The sequence below is a fragment of the Trematomus bernacchii genome, unplaced genomic scaffold (genome assembly GCF_902827165.1).
Source record: "Trematomus bernacchii unplaced genomic scaffold, fTreBer1.1, whole genome shotgun sequence".
NCBI lineage: Eukaryota > Metazoa > Chordata > Actinopteri > Perciformes > Nototheniidae > Trematomus > Trematomus bernacchii.
In genome coordinates, this window is record NW_022987564.1 from 5,895,218 (window position 1) to 5,914,677 (window position 19,460).

General features: G+C 40.4%; 1 protein-coding gene across 1 annotated transcript in view; it reads left to right on the plus strand.

Moving 5' to 3' along the window:
* The first annotated feature begins 2,580 nt into the window (after nt 1-2,580).
* Nucleotides 2,581-19,460, plus strand: part of calcr (calcitonin receptor) — a 58,786-nt gene continuing 41,906 nt past the window's right edge. Inside the window, exon 1 of the mRNA XM_034124284.1 lies at nt 2,581-2,838. The gene's annotated coding sequence lies outside the window, so the exon portion shown is untranslated. The remainder of the gene's footprint in view (nt 2,839-19,460) is intronic.

Below are 19,460 nucleotides of genomic sequence, written 5' to 3' on the forward strand. Positions count from 1 at the left end.
TTTTGGCGTGTTACTGCCACCTAGTGATCAGTGGAAAAGAGTGACACCTGTATTGAGGCACGTGTTAAACAAAATGGGGACCAACTCGTTGAAAACAGCCCCATAAAGCTAGTGGAGGTCTGAAAAATCCTCTTATAACCATTACTTATGGATTTAAGATATGTATGAACAAGTAGTGATGTGTGATATCACAACTAAAAACCAATCATGGTTCTCAAGGAACATATTCAAAGTAGGACAAAAACAACCCTGAAACTGTCAAGTTATGATTCCAAGCATATCATGTCACGTTTTACAGGACCCTTTTCAAAAGGTAAGAGCAAGAATGAACTGACACAATCTATGTTTATCACCGGATACTGTGCCTGTACTTTTGAAAGATAGATTTAATTACAGATGGTGATCAGATCAGAGCCGGTCCGACCCATTAAGCGACATAAGCGGCCGCTTAGGGCCCCGCAGCCACTAAGGGCCCCCTAGCAAAACATTGTTTATCTCAGTACACCGTCGCCGTGATAAGTATGTTTAATTAATTTTGTTAATATGCCTGGATTGCCTACTCTCAAAGTCATGTATTATATTATTGAGTCAATAATATAATACATTAACCGTGCTTTACCTGAACCTCATCATGACACTAGAGAGGACGGCAGGATTGTAATTTTCCGTGTTCAGTGAATGCAACAGACCAACCAGAGAGTTGAATGGAAATAAACATCTGTCTTATTGGATGACCTACCTATCCTGTGAGCTGTGACAATGTTTAAAATAAACTGTCAGTCGGACTCAGAGTTTTTGAAGATAGACATAAGAACATTTTTTCTTAAAAAAGACGACAATTCTCAAGTGGTGGCTCACACAACAACCCCAGAGCCACCACTTGAGCCAGCTAAACAAGGTATGTAAATGTAAGTAAACTTCCAAGTTATGCGAACATGTAAGCAAAGCATAAATTACAGCTACGTTGACGTTACTTTGAATCGCGGGGTAAGCTAAACCGTTAGCAAGTAGCTATAGCTAGCCAGATATATTAAATAAACACTTTGTCATACAATCTAAATGTAATGTTTTTTAGCGTTACCTGGTGATTTCAAAGAGAGCTTGACTTACTGTTCGACATGAAGCTAGAAGCTACCTTACAGTACACAGTCGATCCTGAGTCCTGTCAGTTCAATTGTTTCATAGTTAGCTTAGCTAAGCATCAACCTAGCACTGAAATATATGGATGTTATGTGACAGTATTTCTGAGAAAAAGTCAGCTGAAATGGTGGCATAGTTGCCACTGCTTTGCGTGTCGACAGCATGTTTGAACGTATTTGCAGCAGTAAATGTGGCTGTTTGGCCACTGACGTTGCCATAACAACACCTGAATTTAAATGTGCAACCTCTTTTTGTGACAGATTTTTGCATGAAATTATAATTCTTCTGAATGATATTCCTATTGACAGCTAGTTTCTATGTGAACATTATGAGATGGACAGCCAGAGAGAATAAATGAAAAACAGTTATGAAATACTATATGACAAAACAAGAATACAGTTTAAAAAGGGGAGTGATTTGTAAAATATCCATAAAAAAAAATCTGCTTACAGTTCTGTTTCATATGGGTGTTGAGAGATGTATCCATAGATCTCTTAATTTTGCTCTCAAAGTGCACCAGATTGATGCTTTTAACTTCAATATTTAATAACAATTCTTCCCGGGGAACATGCCTCCGGACCCCCTTAGAGGAGGTGAGGACCCCCCTAATAATAATAATAATAAATTGTAGAGGATGTTGGGTCCACGGAGGATGTTAGGTCCACGGTGTTTACATGCTTATTTATACAATATGTGTGCTTATGCTAACATCATAAGACAAAAGTTGGTTCTGTGTTGTGTGTAGTGAGAACGCGCTAGAGTGAGGGGGGTTAGGGTTAGGGTTAGGGTTAGCCAAACAAGCCAAAGTTCGCTTAGGGCCCCCAAAAGTCTAGGGCCGGCCCTGGATCAGATAATCACTTTAATAACCAAACAATGTTATGATGTGATTTCTCACAATGTATCATTTGACCATTAGTTATAGGCTGCTATATTATTGATAACAAAATATATGATATGACAAGATGATACAAATGTAGAAATAGGTTGTTTAACAATCACTGTTGACTTTCACTGACATATTGTGTTGTATCAAACCACTACCCTATTATTTATCTTTGTGGTGTTTGCTGGAACAAATGTTAAAACAAGGTCATTTAACAATCAAAGAGTAGGCCTAGGCTACACACATGTACAAAGAGGTAATTTAACAATCACACACGACACATGCATAATTCACACACATAATGAGTTGAATCAAATTACTAGCTCGTGATTTCCTCCCATTATGGTGTTTTGTTATCTTTTAACGGTGTCCAGAAGTGTCCAAACCGAGTGCACACACGCTGACAAGAGGCTGCCTCCGCCCGTTGTGCTCGGCACACAGACCGAGATAAGGCGAGGAGGAGCTCCACCACACACACGCTCATTCGCGTAACGGGAGGCAGTTAGACGCTCTTGGATTACCGGGCAGCGAAGTGTCACCGCTCAGACCGGCTCCAGACCGGCGCTCCTCCACCGCACCGCCGCTCATTAATCCCTCTCATAAAAAGGCAGACACCTGGGCAAAGCCGCGGCAGTAAACAGCATTTGATTTATATTTTTATTATGGGTTTTATTTCCGTGGATGCAGAGAAAAAAGTTTTGTATTGACGCTGCGTTGAAAAGGAGAGTCAGTCTCCAGGAGGGACACCAACGGGCTTCTCCTCAGCATCTGTCTCTTTCTCTGGGGCTGCTGTTTCCAAAATCTGTTCAAGTGAGGTAAGTCACTGATTGAGGATTTTCTTCGTATTAACTTATTTAAGTTACTGCTGCTGCTGTTACGATTAGTCTGCTAAATTGGGGATTGCATTTTCAGCTTGCCTGTCAATCAGTTTTAATCCAAATTATCTTTTTGTGTGACACATCTAGCACTGATGAAGGAGAAATGTGCTCCTCTTTGCATAGGGTTATGGTGCCTGTGTGCAATGTGAATTGGATTTTCATTTCCCTGTGTTTATGTTCTAGGGATTATATTAATTATTATTTAAGGATTAATATGATTGCAGCCTGTATTTGGTGCTTAAATCCAAACACCAGCTAAACTCAAGAGTATTTTAAGCAAGGGAAAAAATGCAAGATGTGACTCATACTGATGTGCTGGGCAGTTGTCTATGGTTCTCTATTTATATGGCTGAAAAACTCAAGTGAAGGCATTCTGGTAAATTCCAAATAAACCAATGCTAATCTGCTAATTTCTGTGCAGATCGGATACCACTTGGTGAGTCAATGCAAATGTATTGAGCTATTTTCCATACAAACTGCGCACATATTGCAGCTTGGCTTCTTCTAAACGTGTCCTCTTTGCAACCAAAAATATGTGAATCCTGTACGGCACACACACACACATTCACTCTCTCACGACCTAAACAGCCACACACAGAAATGATTGCTATGTATCCACACGGGCTCCTGCTTTTCTTCAAAAAAAAGAAAAAGCCAGAACACAACTGGAGAGTCATCTATACTGGCATTAATTATAATTTTAAAAGGTAATAAATACACATTAAGACTCCCCCACACACACAAAGCAGTCACGCAGCGTGCAATTCACAAAGGTTGACATGCATACACAGATTAAAGGTCAATGCATGCAACCTTTCTGCACTTGCTGTATTAATCATAATGCCACACTCAAAGCACACGGCGTTGGTGACGAGGTGAGGCTTAGACTGCTTTTTGCTTTGCTCCAAGAAAGAGCTGTTGACTTTTTATGAGTTATATTTTCATCCAAATCCACCCAGGACTCTGTCTCCCTTCTCATCCTTCTCAACGCTTGAAACCACCTTCATGCATTCACCCTCATATTGATTATATTAGCAAAACCGTGGAAAGGGAAAATAAGCATTCCTTCATGGACCCATCGGCCCGCAAGCCGGAAACAAAATAATCCAAAATCGCCGAATGCTGCGAGCCTCTGTTCAGTCTCCAGTTGTGGAGGAAACAGAGCAGAAAGCTGAAGTGACTGCCTTGAAGATGTCTGTGGCTAAATTGGGATTCTTCTTTTGGGGATTCCTTGGTGTTTACGTAACCGTGTTTAGAGTAATGGCATGTGTCATCTGGGGGTCTGTTAGAGGGCGATGGTGAGTGGAGCTGATATGACTGCGAGGAATGAGAGCTTCTCAGTATACTGATCTACAAGTATTGTGCACTACAGACAAGGACAAGAATAGCAACAAACACACAGAGAGGATGTCAGAGAAAAGAAGGGAAACAGAAACAGCAGGCTATGAGAAAGACGGCGATGAAGTGGTACGTGCAGACAGGAGGCTGAGATATGTTCAGAGCCCCGCAGTGAGTTGGGCTGCGCTGGCATCGTGTTTGGCTGCTTTCTGAGTGTCAGAGATAAGTCATTCATCATACCGCACGCTGTCTGTCGGTCTGGTCTGAGACGGGTGAGCGGGCACGCCAGCAAGCAGAACATTCACTCCCCGTTTCAAGGAGCAGCAGCGAGAGGTCTGCTTGGAAATATGAAAAAGGAGAGGCAGGCCTTAGAAGGGACAGTGTGCATCGAATTCAAGAACTGCGTATGTGAGATATCAGTGGCTTCCAAGGGTTTGGAAAATGCTTTACGTCCAACTGAAAGGGAAATGGATAAACGGGGGATACACACTTGTGCAGCATCTCTGTGCGTTTGTATCGGAATGCTTCTATGTGGGGATGAGGGCGACTGCCATGGGAAAAAACTGCACAAATGCAAATACACAGCTTTACCTAATGGCACATACAGCTTCAGTTTCACACACACACACTGAGTCATGCAATTAGGTCCCATCACTCAGGGAAGGTCAGCGACTATCTTCTGCTTGTTCTTATTCCTCAATATTAATCAAGCTAATGCACCATGTTTTATTCATAGATACATGCGATGACCCGCAATGTCACCCTCTCTCTGTCTTGGCATCCTAATCGTCATGTTCATGAACAAGGCGCTCAATTAACTCCTCAGGAATTACAGTGAAACTGCTCCTGCGTGTCTCTTGGAAAATCAGAGGAGTCTTGAATCATGTGAACTAACAGGATTGTGGTACAGAGTTGCCAACGTTGAAAAGCCCTCTCCTTTGACTCCTAGCTGTATTAAGCTTGTCGGATAATGCAGACAATTTTGCTGTCATGGCATTGACTACTTACATTGGCTGTATTTCAAACCTCGAAAGACGAGCTGTTTGGAAATGTTCGGAGAAACTGCATAATTTGGACTAGTGCTGAAATGTCACACTTTCCCGTGCTAGCAAACCATCTATCATGCTCAGACCGATCCAAGGGTGTGGTTTAACCTTTTCCATTAGCACTGTGTTGTCAGAGCCAGAGGTCAGGCTTTACTTTTTCATGTCCTGCTACCATAGAGCCGTGCACAGCTGTGTAAAAGGATAAAGACATTAAAAAGTAGCATGAGACTCTCAAGTTGACTTAGCTGAAACCATTGAGTGAGCTGGACTGGTTATGGGGTGCGATTAAAGTTAAGTGTTACAATATGTGCAGCACAGCTGGAGCAGTTTCGCGCTCTGTCCATCCTTCATATTCACCTCTCAGCGTGAGTCAGATATTCACTTTTTCCCGTCAAATGCTATTGTTTGATCATGATTTTCCACGAAGACAAAGTGATCTGCTGTTGTCAAATTCAATTTCACAGTCATCTGTTGCAGTTGTCTCTGCCCCGTTAAGCTGTTTACCAAGCACAGGCTACATGAGCAGTTTCAGAGTAATAGAAGCTCGCATCATTTGATTTGTGCTCACGGAAAACTCCAGGAAAGAGACGGACATGAAATAAATGGATCACAATTGTCTTCATGTATTTTATGCACTGATACATCTCCTGTAAATGGTCAACTGCAGCACTTCATATGGTTGTATCAATAGGTGGTGCTAGAACAGAGTAAATGGTTGAGTGATGGCTCAGTAAACAGGCACAACGGAGACGGCATAGTAGTAGTAGTAGTGTGTGTGTGTGTGTGTGTGTGTGTGTGTGTGTGTGTGTGTGTGTGTGTGTGTGTGTGTGTGTGTGTGTGTGTGTGTGTGTGGTGTGTGTGTGTGTGTGTGTGTGTGTGTGTGTGTGTGTGTGTGTGTGTGTGTGTGTGTGTGTGTGTGTGTGTGTGTGTGTGTGTGTGTGTGTGTGTGTGTGTGTGTGTGTGTGTACATAGTTACACATTCAATTCTGATGGATCAACATTGTCAGATGTTTTTTCTTTGTGTTTCCACTGACATGTGATATCCTTCCTCCCTCTAATACCTGAATTAAATTTGCAGCGTGGCTACAGCTGCTCAGCTAATGGCATAACGTGGTCCCTTACTTCCTTGATCGATCGGATGTTCTCTATCTTAAATCATGGGCATTTGTTAGCAGAGCCGAAGAACGTGCAGTCCCACATGACACTTTTATTATTCCCCCTACATTCATCTTACAGGTTTTCCTTATGGTAAAAATTGCCTTATAGGCTTTTAAAATGTTTCTTACAAAAGGATATTGCAAATGTTGCTGGGGTTATTATAACTTAATCAATTGATGCTGTTTTTAATGGTAAGGGACTCCAATAGGTGTCTGTATGTGGGGCAGACTGATAAAAGCCTCTTTACAGCTGTTTAATTGGTCTTTAAACGTAACATTAATTCTCCAGAATGGTTTGTTAATTTCCTCCAGGCTAATAAAGCTTTTAATGTTTTAAGGCTTACATAATATTCTGTTTAAGTTTACGTACTCCTTGCAGACAACAGTGAACAATTACTCTGCTCTTTGCTAATATTGCCATTTGTCATAGACATTTCTATTAAAAAGCCTCAATTGAGTGTGAAAGCAGGGGGAGACATGTCAATGCGCGTTCCTTTGGGTAAAATCATTAATATATTATGCAATGTATTTCTCTCACACAGTCTTTAATCCCATCTTTATCCCTCTGGATGACATTGACAGAACATTTGACAATCACATCTGTATAAAATAGCCAATTAGCATGCTCATTTCCAAACACTTCTATTTCCCTGCTGTCAGAGAAACAAGAAAAATCATGCGTGACAATTTGTTTTTCTGTTGATCTCACTGGTGTTTTCTACTCATTGATGGCAAGTACTAGTTTTTATTTAGCCTGTTATTCCAATAAATACTTTGCTCAAATGTGCTTCTACTTTGGTTCACTTGTAGATCCGAGGTATCTTATTTCTTCTTCATAGTTTCCCCAGTCTTATGTCTTAGTTATTTTTTTACTTTTCCTTTTTTTGAATGATACACCGACCTGCTTTCTCCCATTTGATTGAATGTTTCCCTGTCTCTGTCTATCTCCTGGTCTCTTCATCTGTGTCCTCTGTTGTCCTTTAACACTTCGTCCTTCACAGTTAATTGCATTCTCCGTCACTCCTGTTTCTCTTTTGCTCATTTTTCTCTTCCTTCCATCCTCCCACTATTCCTCTAAATCTTTTCACCCCCCCCCCCCCCCCCCCCCCCCCCCCCCTGTGTTTGGTTATAAAACACTTCCTGAGGGTTTTTTGTTTCTTTCCAAAGTGTCAATCCCTGATAGCTTTCTGTCGCTCGGGGAGATGCAAAGTCACAGAGTACACATCATTTGGAGTCACTGAAATGTTGTTAGACAAGTAAAAAATATTTTCTTTTGTTTATAATGTTTCAAGTTGGTCTGGTTGAAAATTCAAGTTACTTAGGTAGAGAAGAAGATGATTTAACCTCTCATAATATCCCTAATCTCCACACAGCTTCCCTGCCTTTCTGCCTGTGTTCACCTCAGATCTTCCTTGATGTTATGCCAGCCAGGTGTCCAGATTATCACTGGCCTGTGTTTTTTTTCATAAATACTGACATTTAAAGTGACGCACTGGAATATTTTTTGGCTCTTGTTTTGCAGATTTGGCGTCCTCACTCAGCACTGATGCATCTGCAAACATGACTGCAGACTGTCAAAAATATCACTATCAAAGGCATCTTTTATTAATGAGAACTTGAGTGCCTGACGACATACAGGAGAAGACACAAACATGTTACAAACACACATGAAAAGGTCATGGCCATCACGTTTTTTTGCTATTTATAAAGATTATTATCACAGGGTAAAATGCGTCGATATGGTAACACCATTTATTTCCTAATTTCTTTAAAGCTATCATTTTGCTCTCAGCCAATAAATGGCTCTTCAGTTGTATTTTCAGATTAAATAAACAAAATATAACATGTTAATTAGTGAGCCTTAGATGTGCTGGTATGCAGATTTGGACTCAATGATTAAAAAATCCTTGAAGCCCAGGGAAATATCTAGCGAGAGCATTGAAGGCACACCAAACACCTCAAGAAGACCCCTGCTGTTCAACATTGAAGCCTACCTCTCATGGGGGCTGAGAGCAAAGCCCAGCGTGGTTGGCAGTAATTGATGTAGCTTTCTTTTCCCTCCAAGGGCAGTTCTGTGTGTGCTGTGAGACAGGGGTAATTCTGACGTATTGCAATATCCCCTAGACTACCAGAACACTCATTGATTTCCTTTTTTTTTTCATCCTTATTTTTGGCTCTAACTTCAAGCCTCTTTATGACTCACAGGGTCGAATGTAGTACCAGGTGCATTCAGCCCCCATTAAGGTTCCCCTGATTGATAGGCGGCACCCAGGGAAAGCCGATACGCTGACTTTGGATGTTGATTTCCTTTCCCTTTCAAACACTTCCTTTTGGTTGGTCTCTGCATTTGTTCTGGAAATCTGGAGGTGCATTTTCAAGTTGGATGTGACCTTGAGGCTGTGAAAAAGCACTGAAATGTGACTATTTATTTCCATGTCATTGTGATCACGAGAAAATATATTTGTCTGCCTTAGCAATGATGTCTGTTAGTTATCATTACACACAGGTGCATCTATCCTGAATTGTTTCTAAATGTTACTGAAGAAACTGTACAGATCTGACGTCCACAAACTCCAGAGCGAGGTATTGGAATACAACTCTTGCTGTTTACCATTAAGCACTTTGCTCACGTGGCAGACGTGCTCTTCAGTGAAACGGTAACAGTGTGAGTCAGAGCAGTAGAGAGCTCCGGGCGGTCTCTTTTCTGAGGGTGTGAGAGGGATTCAGGGGCTTCAGAAAGAGGCTTCATGGGTTTGTTGTGCAAAGAGAGAGTGATTTGCAGCATAACCACCATGTTCCTAAAAAGCTCTCTGCGTCCACTCGCTGCTTTATTCTTTTTCTCCTTTTGACACTGGCTACTTTTTTTCTTTATTTATTAATGTCACAAAATGTAAGTGTTGAGTTTTCCTGCTGTACTTGTAATAACAGCACTCCCCCCCCCCCCCCCCCCCCCCCCCCCCCCCCCCCCCCCCCCCCCCCCCCCCCCCCCCCCCCTCTCTCTCTTGGTCTGTTTACAGCATGTAGCACCCAGACTCAGCCCACTCCCTGACCCAACAGAGCGTACGAGGAACACTGTGCCCAGAAGGGAATTGTAGTTAATGCCTTTCGGCTTAAGTCCAGCGACAAAATACTTCTTTAATTGCTTCCCATAGCCCTTAGCTGCAGTGTGCTTGCTCTCCAATTGTCTATTGATGCAAGTGGGAGTTAGCACTGCAAAACAAAAGGCAGTATCCTAATGGGATCCGTATTGCAGGAAGTTTGTTGTAATCTTTGGTTCCACTTTATCAAACTTGGTCTATTTTATTATTCTATTCTGATTAGTTAATATTATCCCTTATACTTAATCGATATGTTTTGCTTTACTTTTAAGCAGATTTGATGTATATAAAAACCGTAAAAATCTGCATCCTCCAGTTTGATAAAATACATTATGGCTTGTGTGCATTCGCATTTGTGGATACCTTGGCTGCCTTCATTATTCATTTATCTTTTTTTCCCCTGCCCGATCGCCTCAGTGACCGACAGATTTCAATTATTTTAAAAATCGTATTTAATGTGGAAAGAAGAGCAGTGGTTTGGAGTGGGAGGCCTTCGGGGAAAGGATTCTTCCTCACTGTAATAATTGAGAGCATACTGTGGAAGAATGCACTTTTTAATTTATATTCTAGAGTTGGAAAAGCAAGGCTATCTTTAAGATGTGAATTATGATGTGCAGATGTGTGGAGAGGAGGGGAGGAGAGTGCCGAAAAGTAAGTCACCTAGAAGACAGCGCAGGCCTCGGCTCAGCCCATCTGTCTCTGTCGCCTCTTCACTCACTTCAGAGGGAGGCTTCCCGTTCATGCAAAAACTGAAATGTTTGAAATTCGATTTAAAAAAAGACACACATGAAAGTTACCTTATAGAAACAAGAGGTGCAACATCCTACATGTAAACTGGTGAAGGTTATCTTTGACTTACCATATGATTTGGAATATGATAATAATAAAGGTTAGGACATAATGAATAAAGTCACAATAAAATAGATGGTTTTGTGACTTATTTTCAACTACTTTATTATTATTGAATTTGTTCAATCTTATGTATGATTCATGTTGTTTTATAAAAAGTGTAACAGTCTCTAGACCCAAGGTTGTGATATTTATCTTTTTTAGGATATACTGCATTTATTTGCTTTAGAATTTTTCTGAAATCCCAGAGTTTAAGAACAAAAATAATATTTTAGTAAGGTGAATCCAAAATATATGTAGACGAACAATTAAATACATTTTTGAAATTTCAATGACAGCATTAAGATTGTATTGTAACCCCAAAATATGTAGAGGAATTCATATAATTATGTATACTGTATATTGGTAATTAAAAACCAAGAAGTTACATTTAATTTGCAGTTTAGCAATCATTCAATTATACTAAATCATAATTATTAACTTACAAAATACAATACTTATAATTAAAAGCAATACATGATTTGTCAATTATTACTCAATTAAATCACAACTAATTACAAATCAGTAATGAATCATTAAAAGACAGTACATTCTGTAAGTGAAGGTTATAATAATCCTAATAATTATGACAATTGCAGAATTTTCATAGATGTTAACTTCATAGCAGATGCTCATAGTTTAATTTAAATGTATATTTGTATTTAACTATTGTTGGGGAATAATTCTCCTAGATATCCACCTTTTGCCCTTTGACGTTTATGACCAACCCTGACGTCTGTTATCTCCCTTAAGGAAGGGGCTGCTTCAGCCATATGTTGTTGTTACCAGTTTGTGACCGGGCAACTCTCGGTCACAAATGGTTTATTGTTGTGGGTACACTGGAACTGGAACACTTCCTTCTTGGGGTTTGTGGACTCCAACGTGTGAAATCTTCGAGGCCTTATAGGCGTCAGACGCAAGTGATTCAGTGTTCCCAGCTGTTTAGTCTATCTCCCCAAATATGTTGATTACTGAACTAGTTAAAAGGTCTATCGAGAGAGAGGCTCTTCAGAATTGACGTGGCAACTCTACCGTGAAGTCAGAACCTCTGACTCCTGACTTGTTTTGTGAATTCTCCGGCCGAAGCTCCAAATAAACCCATCAGTGTTTGCCATCAAAGCTCCAGCTCTCCCTGTGTCTCCTTTTGAGTCGGTGACTCCTCCTGCATTGCTACACAGAAGTTTCCCCCACAACTATAGATGTACTTTAAGAACACACTCGCTGTTTTTCCCATTTCATTTTGTGAATATTGCATTATTCGTTTTAAATGACTCAGAAGAACTTGTATTTCAATGAAAATAAATATAACTCCATTGTTTTTGTTTTTTAAACAGTCCACATGTGGGCTGTTGTTACTGAGTTAATGTAATGATTTGGTACTTTTCAGTCAGTCAGATTTTAATCAGAGTGAGATGTCTGTACACAAAGCAGTGTGATGGTGGAAGCTCTCTATAGGAGCATGTCCTCCTGCTTAAACTTCATCCTGATGGTTGTAATGGGTTATTATGAGGCTCCCTGTGATAGTAACAGTGCAGAGCATCAGCGCTCAGTCTACATCTCTCCATTGATTAGTTCATAGTGGGGCAATTTGCAGCACGGTCAGACTCCTCCTGGCCTCTAAACGGTGGCCATGAGCATGGCACAGATAATGGTAATGGTATCAGACAGCGAGGAAATGGGGGACTCTCTTCACCTCTGTGAATATATGTGGCCATTTGTTTGTGTGTGTGTGTGTGTGTGTGTGTGTGTGTGTGTGTGTGTGTGTGTGTGTGTGTGTGTGTGTGTGTGTGTGTGTGTGTGTGTGTGTGTGTGTGTGTGTGTGGTGTGTGTGTGTGTGTGTGTGTGTGTGTGTGTGTGTGTGTGTGTGTGTGTGTGTGTGTGTGTGTGTGTGTGTGTGTGTGTGTGTGTGTGTGTGTGTGTGTGTGTGTGTGTGTGTGTGTGTGTGTGTGTGTGTGTGTGTGTGTGTGTGTGTGTGTGTGTGTGTGTTATGCAGGAGCATCTGGATTGAAATAAAGCCAGCAGCACACATTTCCTCTCTTCCCATCTGCAAGAGAATAAGTTCTGACGCTGCCGATAACAACTTGTGTTGTGATTTAAACTACTTTCAACTCACCAACAAAATGAATGCACATGTCCGCTGAAAGCTATTAAACAGAACTTTATATTATTTATTTCACTAAAAGACAGAATATTGAAACTGAAAGAGTGAGCGAAAGAGCCTGAAAGAGTGATCATCTCATCCAGAGTTATTTTTAGAGCACTGACTTCAAGCTTTTGCAGACATTTAATAAATTCATATTGCAAGATATTGCATGACAATGACTTTTGATAAAGTATCTTTGGTGCCGTTTTCAAGGTTGTTACATTCATCAAAATAGCTCAAAGGATTTTTAAATGTTCTGCCAACACTGTGTGTACCTGACAAATGATCCTATCCTATAAGTATATGATTGATAGATGCGGACAGCGGACTCCCTACACACACACACACACACACACACACACACACACACACACACACACACACACACACACACACACACACACACACACCTGTGTACCTCTTTTGGCACATAGAACTGAAGAACCAAAGCGTTTTACAGCATTGAAGCTCCCCCACTATTATTTATTTCCTTATTCATTAATTATATTATCTACAAAAATAGAATTGTCCAACTTTTTACCATTATTTCATTTTCAAATGTTTTACATGTATCTGTTACTTAGCTGTTTTGTTAATTCATCTAATTAGCTCAAGAAAAGCCTTTTAAAACAATTATAAAAGAATAAATAAATACATATAATACCTTGCTGCTGATGTTTTGTCTTACTTTACTTCATATCACCCTTATCCCAAACATTTTGACGTTTAGGTTAAATATCTGAACTCTTCGAATTGCACCATTAACATTACATTCTGTTACTGAAAATGTTCCTCAAGTTAAGGAGTCGGCAATTTGCACATGAAATGGAGAAGTGTCCTTATCACTTCTGCTCTGAACTGCAGTCAATAATCCCTGCTCTGCTAAAGCCAGCTTAATGTGGTTTTACTGTAGGTGCCAGGGCATGGCCAATCACAGGGTGCGAAGGAATTCACCCCCTCCCTGCCACTAGTCGATAAGGATTGCAAATGCAGCGAGAAAATATTGCATTAGGGGAAATGTAAGCATAATTTAGAAAATGGTGACAAATCCTACTTGTTTAGTCAATGTTAAAGAGCCAATACATTTAGAAGAGTCCACAGTTAGCAGAGCAGAGCAGCTTTTCTCAGAGAATGAATGTATGCCCTTGCTTTGGGGAGATCCAACCTCTCCATCCTCTACAAAGTAATTAGAGGGACAAAAAGAATCGTCTTGCCCATATCTGTTAATGATTTGGGAACCTGATCGCTGGGCTTGGTTTCATTCCAGGCAATCTTGCTCAGAGAGCTGCACTCAGGCCTGCCATTATCTGCATGCCACCAATCAGAGAAGCCTTCCAGCCTCGTTCTCTCTCACCTACACTCGCCAGACGATGACATCCGGACAAATGTATAAAGTTAAAAATATCTCACTGTTATTATGGCGGACATTCATATTCAGTTGAAGAGTTGGCTTGGTTTAGTGCTGCTCTGTCTCAATCTCATGCAAAGGATTGAGACAGATGATTGTTCTTTGGCTAGAAATAACTTGTGGTCTACTGCGAGAGGAAGTGTGTGTGTGTGTGTGTGTGTGTGTGTGTGTGTGTGTGTGTGTGTGTGTGTGTGTGTGTGTGTGTGTGTGTGTGTGGTGTGTGTGTGTGTGTGTGTGTGTGTGGTGTGTGTGTGTGTGTGTGTGTGTGTGTGTGTGTGTGTGTGTGTGTGTGTGTGTGTGGTGTGTGTGTGTGTGTGTGTGTGTGTGTGTGGGTGTGTGTGTGTGTGTAGTGTGTGTGTGTGTGTGGTGTGTGTGTGTGTGTGTGTGTGTGTGTGTGTGTGAACTGATGAGGGGTCAGTGAACCCTTGTTACCTCCAGGGTTATTCATGTTCCCAAATAAGACATTAAAGCCTTATTTTGACGTTAATTTGAAATCACCTTGTTTTGCATTTATTAAGATTCTTTGCGTCATGAAGGAAATACTAATTTGGGTTATTTTTGGCTTGAAATCTATTGATACTAATCAAATATGTATGTTGTTTTTATTATAAAATGTGTAAGACACCTATATGTCTTCCATTAGCATATTTTCTATGAGTTTCCTGAGGAGTTGTCCCCCCTGTGTAACAACAGGACACGACATTTCATAATGACCCTTTAACAACAGTGTTGTTTTCTTTGCATCAATATGAGCAGGAAGGAATTGGTATGGGCATTGGTAACTCAATAATTCAGCAAAGAATAAAAGGCCAAGCCGAACAAAAGGAATGCTTCACTCAATGCGAAGCGGGGGAAAAGATGATGGTGTTTTTTGTAGCATTTGTTAAATTGTCCCACATGAAAAGAGATATCATGAAAAGGTTGAAGCATGTTTGATGGTCAGAAGAAGTACAGAAGCACTGACAGGTTTTTATTTGTGCTACCGGTCTTAATATGAATAGGGGTTTGTCTTACAACAATATTTTGAAAGCAACTTTGCTCTGCCTTGAGTTAAGAGAGAAATAGAGCTGTGTGTCGTCAGCATAGAAATGAAGAGAGTTTTATTTTCTCCTAACCCAATCATTTTCTTACAGTAAATACAGACTTTATAGAATAAATACACTGCTATATATTATAAAGAAGTAACAAAATGTCACCGTTTGGATTATTTACATCATTTTCAGTACAGGATTTATGAAAGTGTTCAAAAATATAACAATGCATGTATTCAGATATTAATTTAAAAGAAAGCTGAAAGTGAGTTTTTATTTTATAAACTATGTGCAAATGACTGGAGATGACAGGAAAGCAGCGGTAGAATACGAGTAGGGGGGAGGAGGGGGATGCTGCATTATCAATTGTTCTTTTGGTTGTTTGAAAGGGAGGTTTTTGATGTTTTGATGTTGTTTTCGTGTTTCATGTTCATATCCATTACATTCAGAGTGTGAGTGCTTACTGAGAAGTGAGGCTAATAAGAGAACAGTTAAAGTACATTCTCTCTCTTTCTGTCTCTCTATCAATCTATCATTGACACACACACACACACGCACGCACGCACACACACACACACACACACACACACACACACACACACACACACACACACACACACACACACACACACACACACATATGATATGAGTGTTAAGTGGGTTGTAGTACTTCGGAATTTAATCACACACAAATGCATTTACAGTAGAAGCGCATAATTATAGGTACACTCATGCCTGACTTTACACACACACACACACACACACACACACACACACACACACACACACACACACACACACACACACACACACACACACACACACACACACACACACACACACACAAGAGATGCATAGCTTTTTTTTTTGGTTTGATTGACTTGTCTTTTGCATTTCTGTGTTACCTCATTCAGCCTTTTTTAAATGCATGTCCTTGGCATCATGGCTTGTGTTCCTGCAGGCACAGAGGGTCAATACATGTGATATTTACAGTAGTGTAGATGTTTTGCCGCGAGGACAACTGTATTGGTTTAGGGAAATGCTTCCTGGATTACTTGGAAATGTGTTTCCATATCTGCTAAAGATTTCCCTATCCTGAAAACACGGTTGTAAAAAGGTTACAGAAAGCTATGGTATTTTGTATCCACTAAATGGGATTCATGCAGTGTGTTTCTGTGCATGTGTCTTTATTTGGCCGTCTTATTAGATCATGCAGCAATGATATGCCCTACAGGCCTCGAGTGAAATGACTGTGCTTTGTGTCTCTGATGTGCTTTTGCCGTGCCAGATGGAACTGAGCTATTCCTGTCAACCCTTTTCGTAATTTCCTCCCACCTAGACGGATTTATCGTCAAGAAAGTGGCTCCATTCACATCCCAGAGCTATCAGTTGTTCCGATAGGTGGCAATCCATTTCCCTTCGAATAAGCCTCCTTCTTTGTGACGCTGCTTGAACAGTCCTTTTTGAGATTGAGATTGAGAAGCAGGATTGACTTGCATCTCTGCCTTCGGGACCGCTGATCTCGTCCCCTACAGCTGGATCAATTGTCTGCCTGATTGTGACCCTTGATCCAGAGGGGCTTATCTTTTACGCTTGATTTGGAGCACCTCTTCTCTGCTAATGGTTCTACAAGCTGCTCCCTGCAGCCATATTGAACCTCTTCTTACATGCAGCTCTCTGCACGTACTGTTGCATTTTTATCCCCTTTAGCATTTAGTAATGCCTTCAATGTGAGGGTGTAACATTTGATCTTCTTTAAGCGAAGAAACCTCTAGAGGGCTCAACTTGAAAAGTCAAGCATGGGCTTATGGCTCCAATCAGAATGGGAAACGGGGTAAAATTAGCATTCTCAAAAATCTCCAGACATCAATAGGACTTCAGTCCATGGCTCTGTAAAGTTGACATACCAGCACTTTTTAAGCTGAACAATTACCATATATTTTTTGAGCTGGAAAGTTTCCAAAAAACGAAGCTGAACTTAACATAATGTTTTAGAGTTTTAGGGTATTTTTAAATGAACCTGGGAGAGGTCATAAGGCACACACCATCTGTCCTCTGCTTTTGGGAAATGAGACAAACAAACGTCATTGGTTATTTGACAGATGAGATGCACACTCAGTGGAATGTCAAGAGGAAATAAGGAGGTTGGGGAAAGGAAAGGTTGCCAGATGAAAGGACTTTGATCCCTGGAAAATACCCTCCGTTCAGTGGCAGATGTCATCAAGCACCTGGAGCTGTCCTCCCTGCCTCTGAGGCTGCGAGTATAAAGTGACACTTAATCGGTCCAGGAAATAAACACAAACTTCGTGGGAAGACGTCAGTGTCAGGGAGAGAGCTGCTTATTTGAAAGAACAAAGCCTGCACTCGTAAACAGACGCCTTTGTTTACCACTATCAGGAGGAGAAAATGTTATTCAGGGGATTATATAACGCAGCGGATATATTCAATTAATCTGACAACACAGCTGAGTGGTCTCTGTACTTATTGGAAATCCTGTCATGTTCAGTGACAGTCTGATCTGCAGGTACATTTGGTTGTAAATGAGCTTCATAAACCATGCTGCATGAAATGTATACTAATGTGCTTAAAGTATGCAGTTTTATAGTGTAGATCATGTTTCGATTGTTCTCACCGCTTCAGATTCCCATATGGCAAGTATTACAGAAATAGATGCGTTGAAATAAAAGAAACAGCTGTCCTCAAGATTGCTTATTGTTAAATGCTCACATGAAATAAGAAACTAATATTTCAAGGTGCAGTGCAAGTTAAAAAGTCAAAATGCCGCTCTGCTTCACACACAAAGCAAGTATAATGTTGGCATGAAACTAGCTCTTTAACAAAACACCATTTCAGCAGCAACCCTCGGGAAGCGGTGACATTAGCATGAATGAATCACTTGTATGCAAATCAGCCTTTGAAAGCAGCAATCACACCAGTGTTTTCCTTTTGTTAGCCAGGCTGTAACATCGGCAGACGCTGCTGAACATCTGATTATTATATTGTGTGATGATGTTGATTGGCAGATTTGCTGCTCCTGGAAAAATAAAGGCAGGTGATTGTGTAGCAGTTTTGCTGAAGCCCAAAATAGAATAGTAACCATTTTCAGAAGCAAAGGAGAATGAAAAGAAAAATAATCGTTTTTTATTGGGGAATTTATAAACCAACTAAATAATTACTACATTATAAAGATATATATTCAATATATAGTGTTTTAAGTTTGTAGTATGGGAAAGATAGAAAACAGATCCAACATTTCCTATAATGCAACCTCAGAGCATCTGCCTCAGCTTCTGTAAAGCGAACTTCTCTTAAAACCCACACCTTCTGTTCTCTTGAGTGTAGATAAACTATGGCCTTAAAATGAACTCTCCAAAGTAAATATAGAAACTGCATATCTGCAACTCATTGACTAAGAGAAGTGAAGAAGCTTGTGTGAATGAACCGAAGCTCGACTGCAGTCGGTTGATCTAGCTGTAAATTTGTCTGCGGCAGATCCTATTCTAGATCCTGGTGGTCCCTCCTAGGATTAATACTAAGACCACCGTGACTGTAACCTATGAGGCAAGCAGAGGAAGAGAAGTGGCAGGAGAGGAAGATGTTTGCAAAAAGCAAAGAATAATGGGTGCAGGTCCTGCCAGGATGCATATGGACCATGTCATTGAGCCCAGGGAGGGGTTTGCTTTTGGCGACCAAAAGCGTATCATTCTTCCTCCTGACTTCAGTTATTATTTTAATTAAGCTATATATATATTTTTTTTTTAAACACACAACTACTCATACGGGTAAGGGTGGGAAAACTCAACTGCAGTTCCTTCCTGCTCTACAACTCCACAGAATGTATTTATTTTTTAACGTCTTTCAACTTTTTATTTTGTTTTTACGGCTAGATTTGGTTGTGTCTCAACAGTCTCTTAGCACTGTTTTTTGCGTCATCAGGCAGCTGTTTTAATTTAAAAAATAAATTTAAAAAACACTGCACGCTACCTGCTCAGCATCAGACAGCTGACATTCAAAATTACAGTAATCCAAAGAACATAATGGAGCAATTAACTGGAAATGTCCCTGAGGAGCTGGTGGAGACCAACAATAGAGAAAGAAAAGTAAGTATTAGACTTACTTACATTCATCAGGTGACCTAAAAGACAGCTAAATGCTAATGTTGCATTGCATCTGCTGGATGTGTAAATAGGCAACTGTTAGCTAAACATCTGACCAAATAACTTTAAAATGTTATATTTCAATGTTGTTTTCACAACTAATCTCTGCTGCCACTGAAGCCCATACAAAGTTGTAGCAAGTTTAACCAGACGTTTTTCCAAAGCCAAACGGACCGCATTAATTGATTTAATGCAGCCAAATAATTGCTGTGCTGAGATGTCGATGAGCAAGTCTTTCATTGCTGCATTTTCTTGTTTCTGAAACTCAAAATACTTTTTCAATTAAATAACGG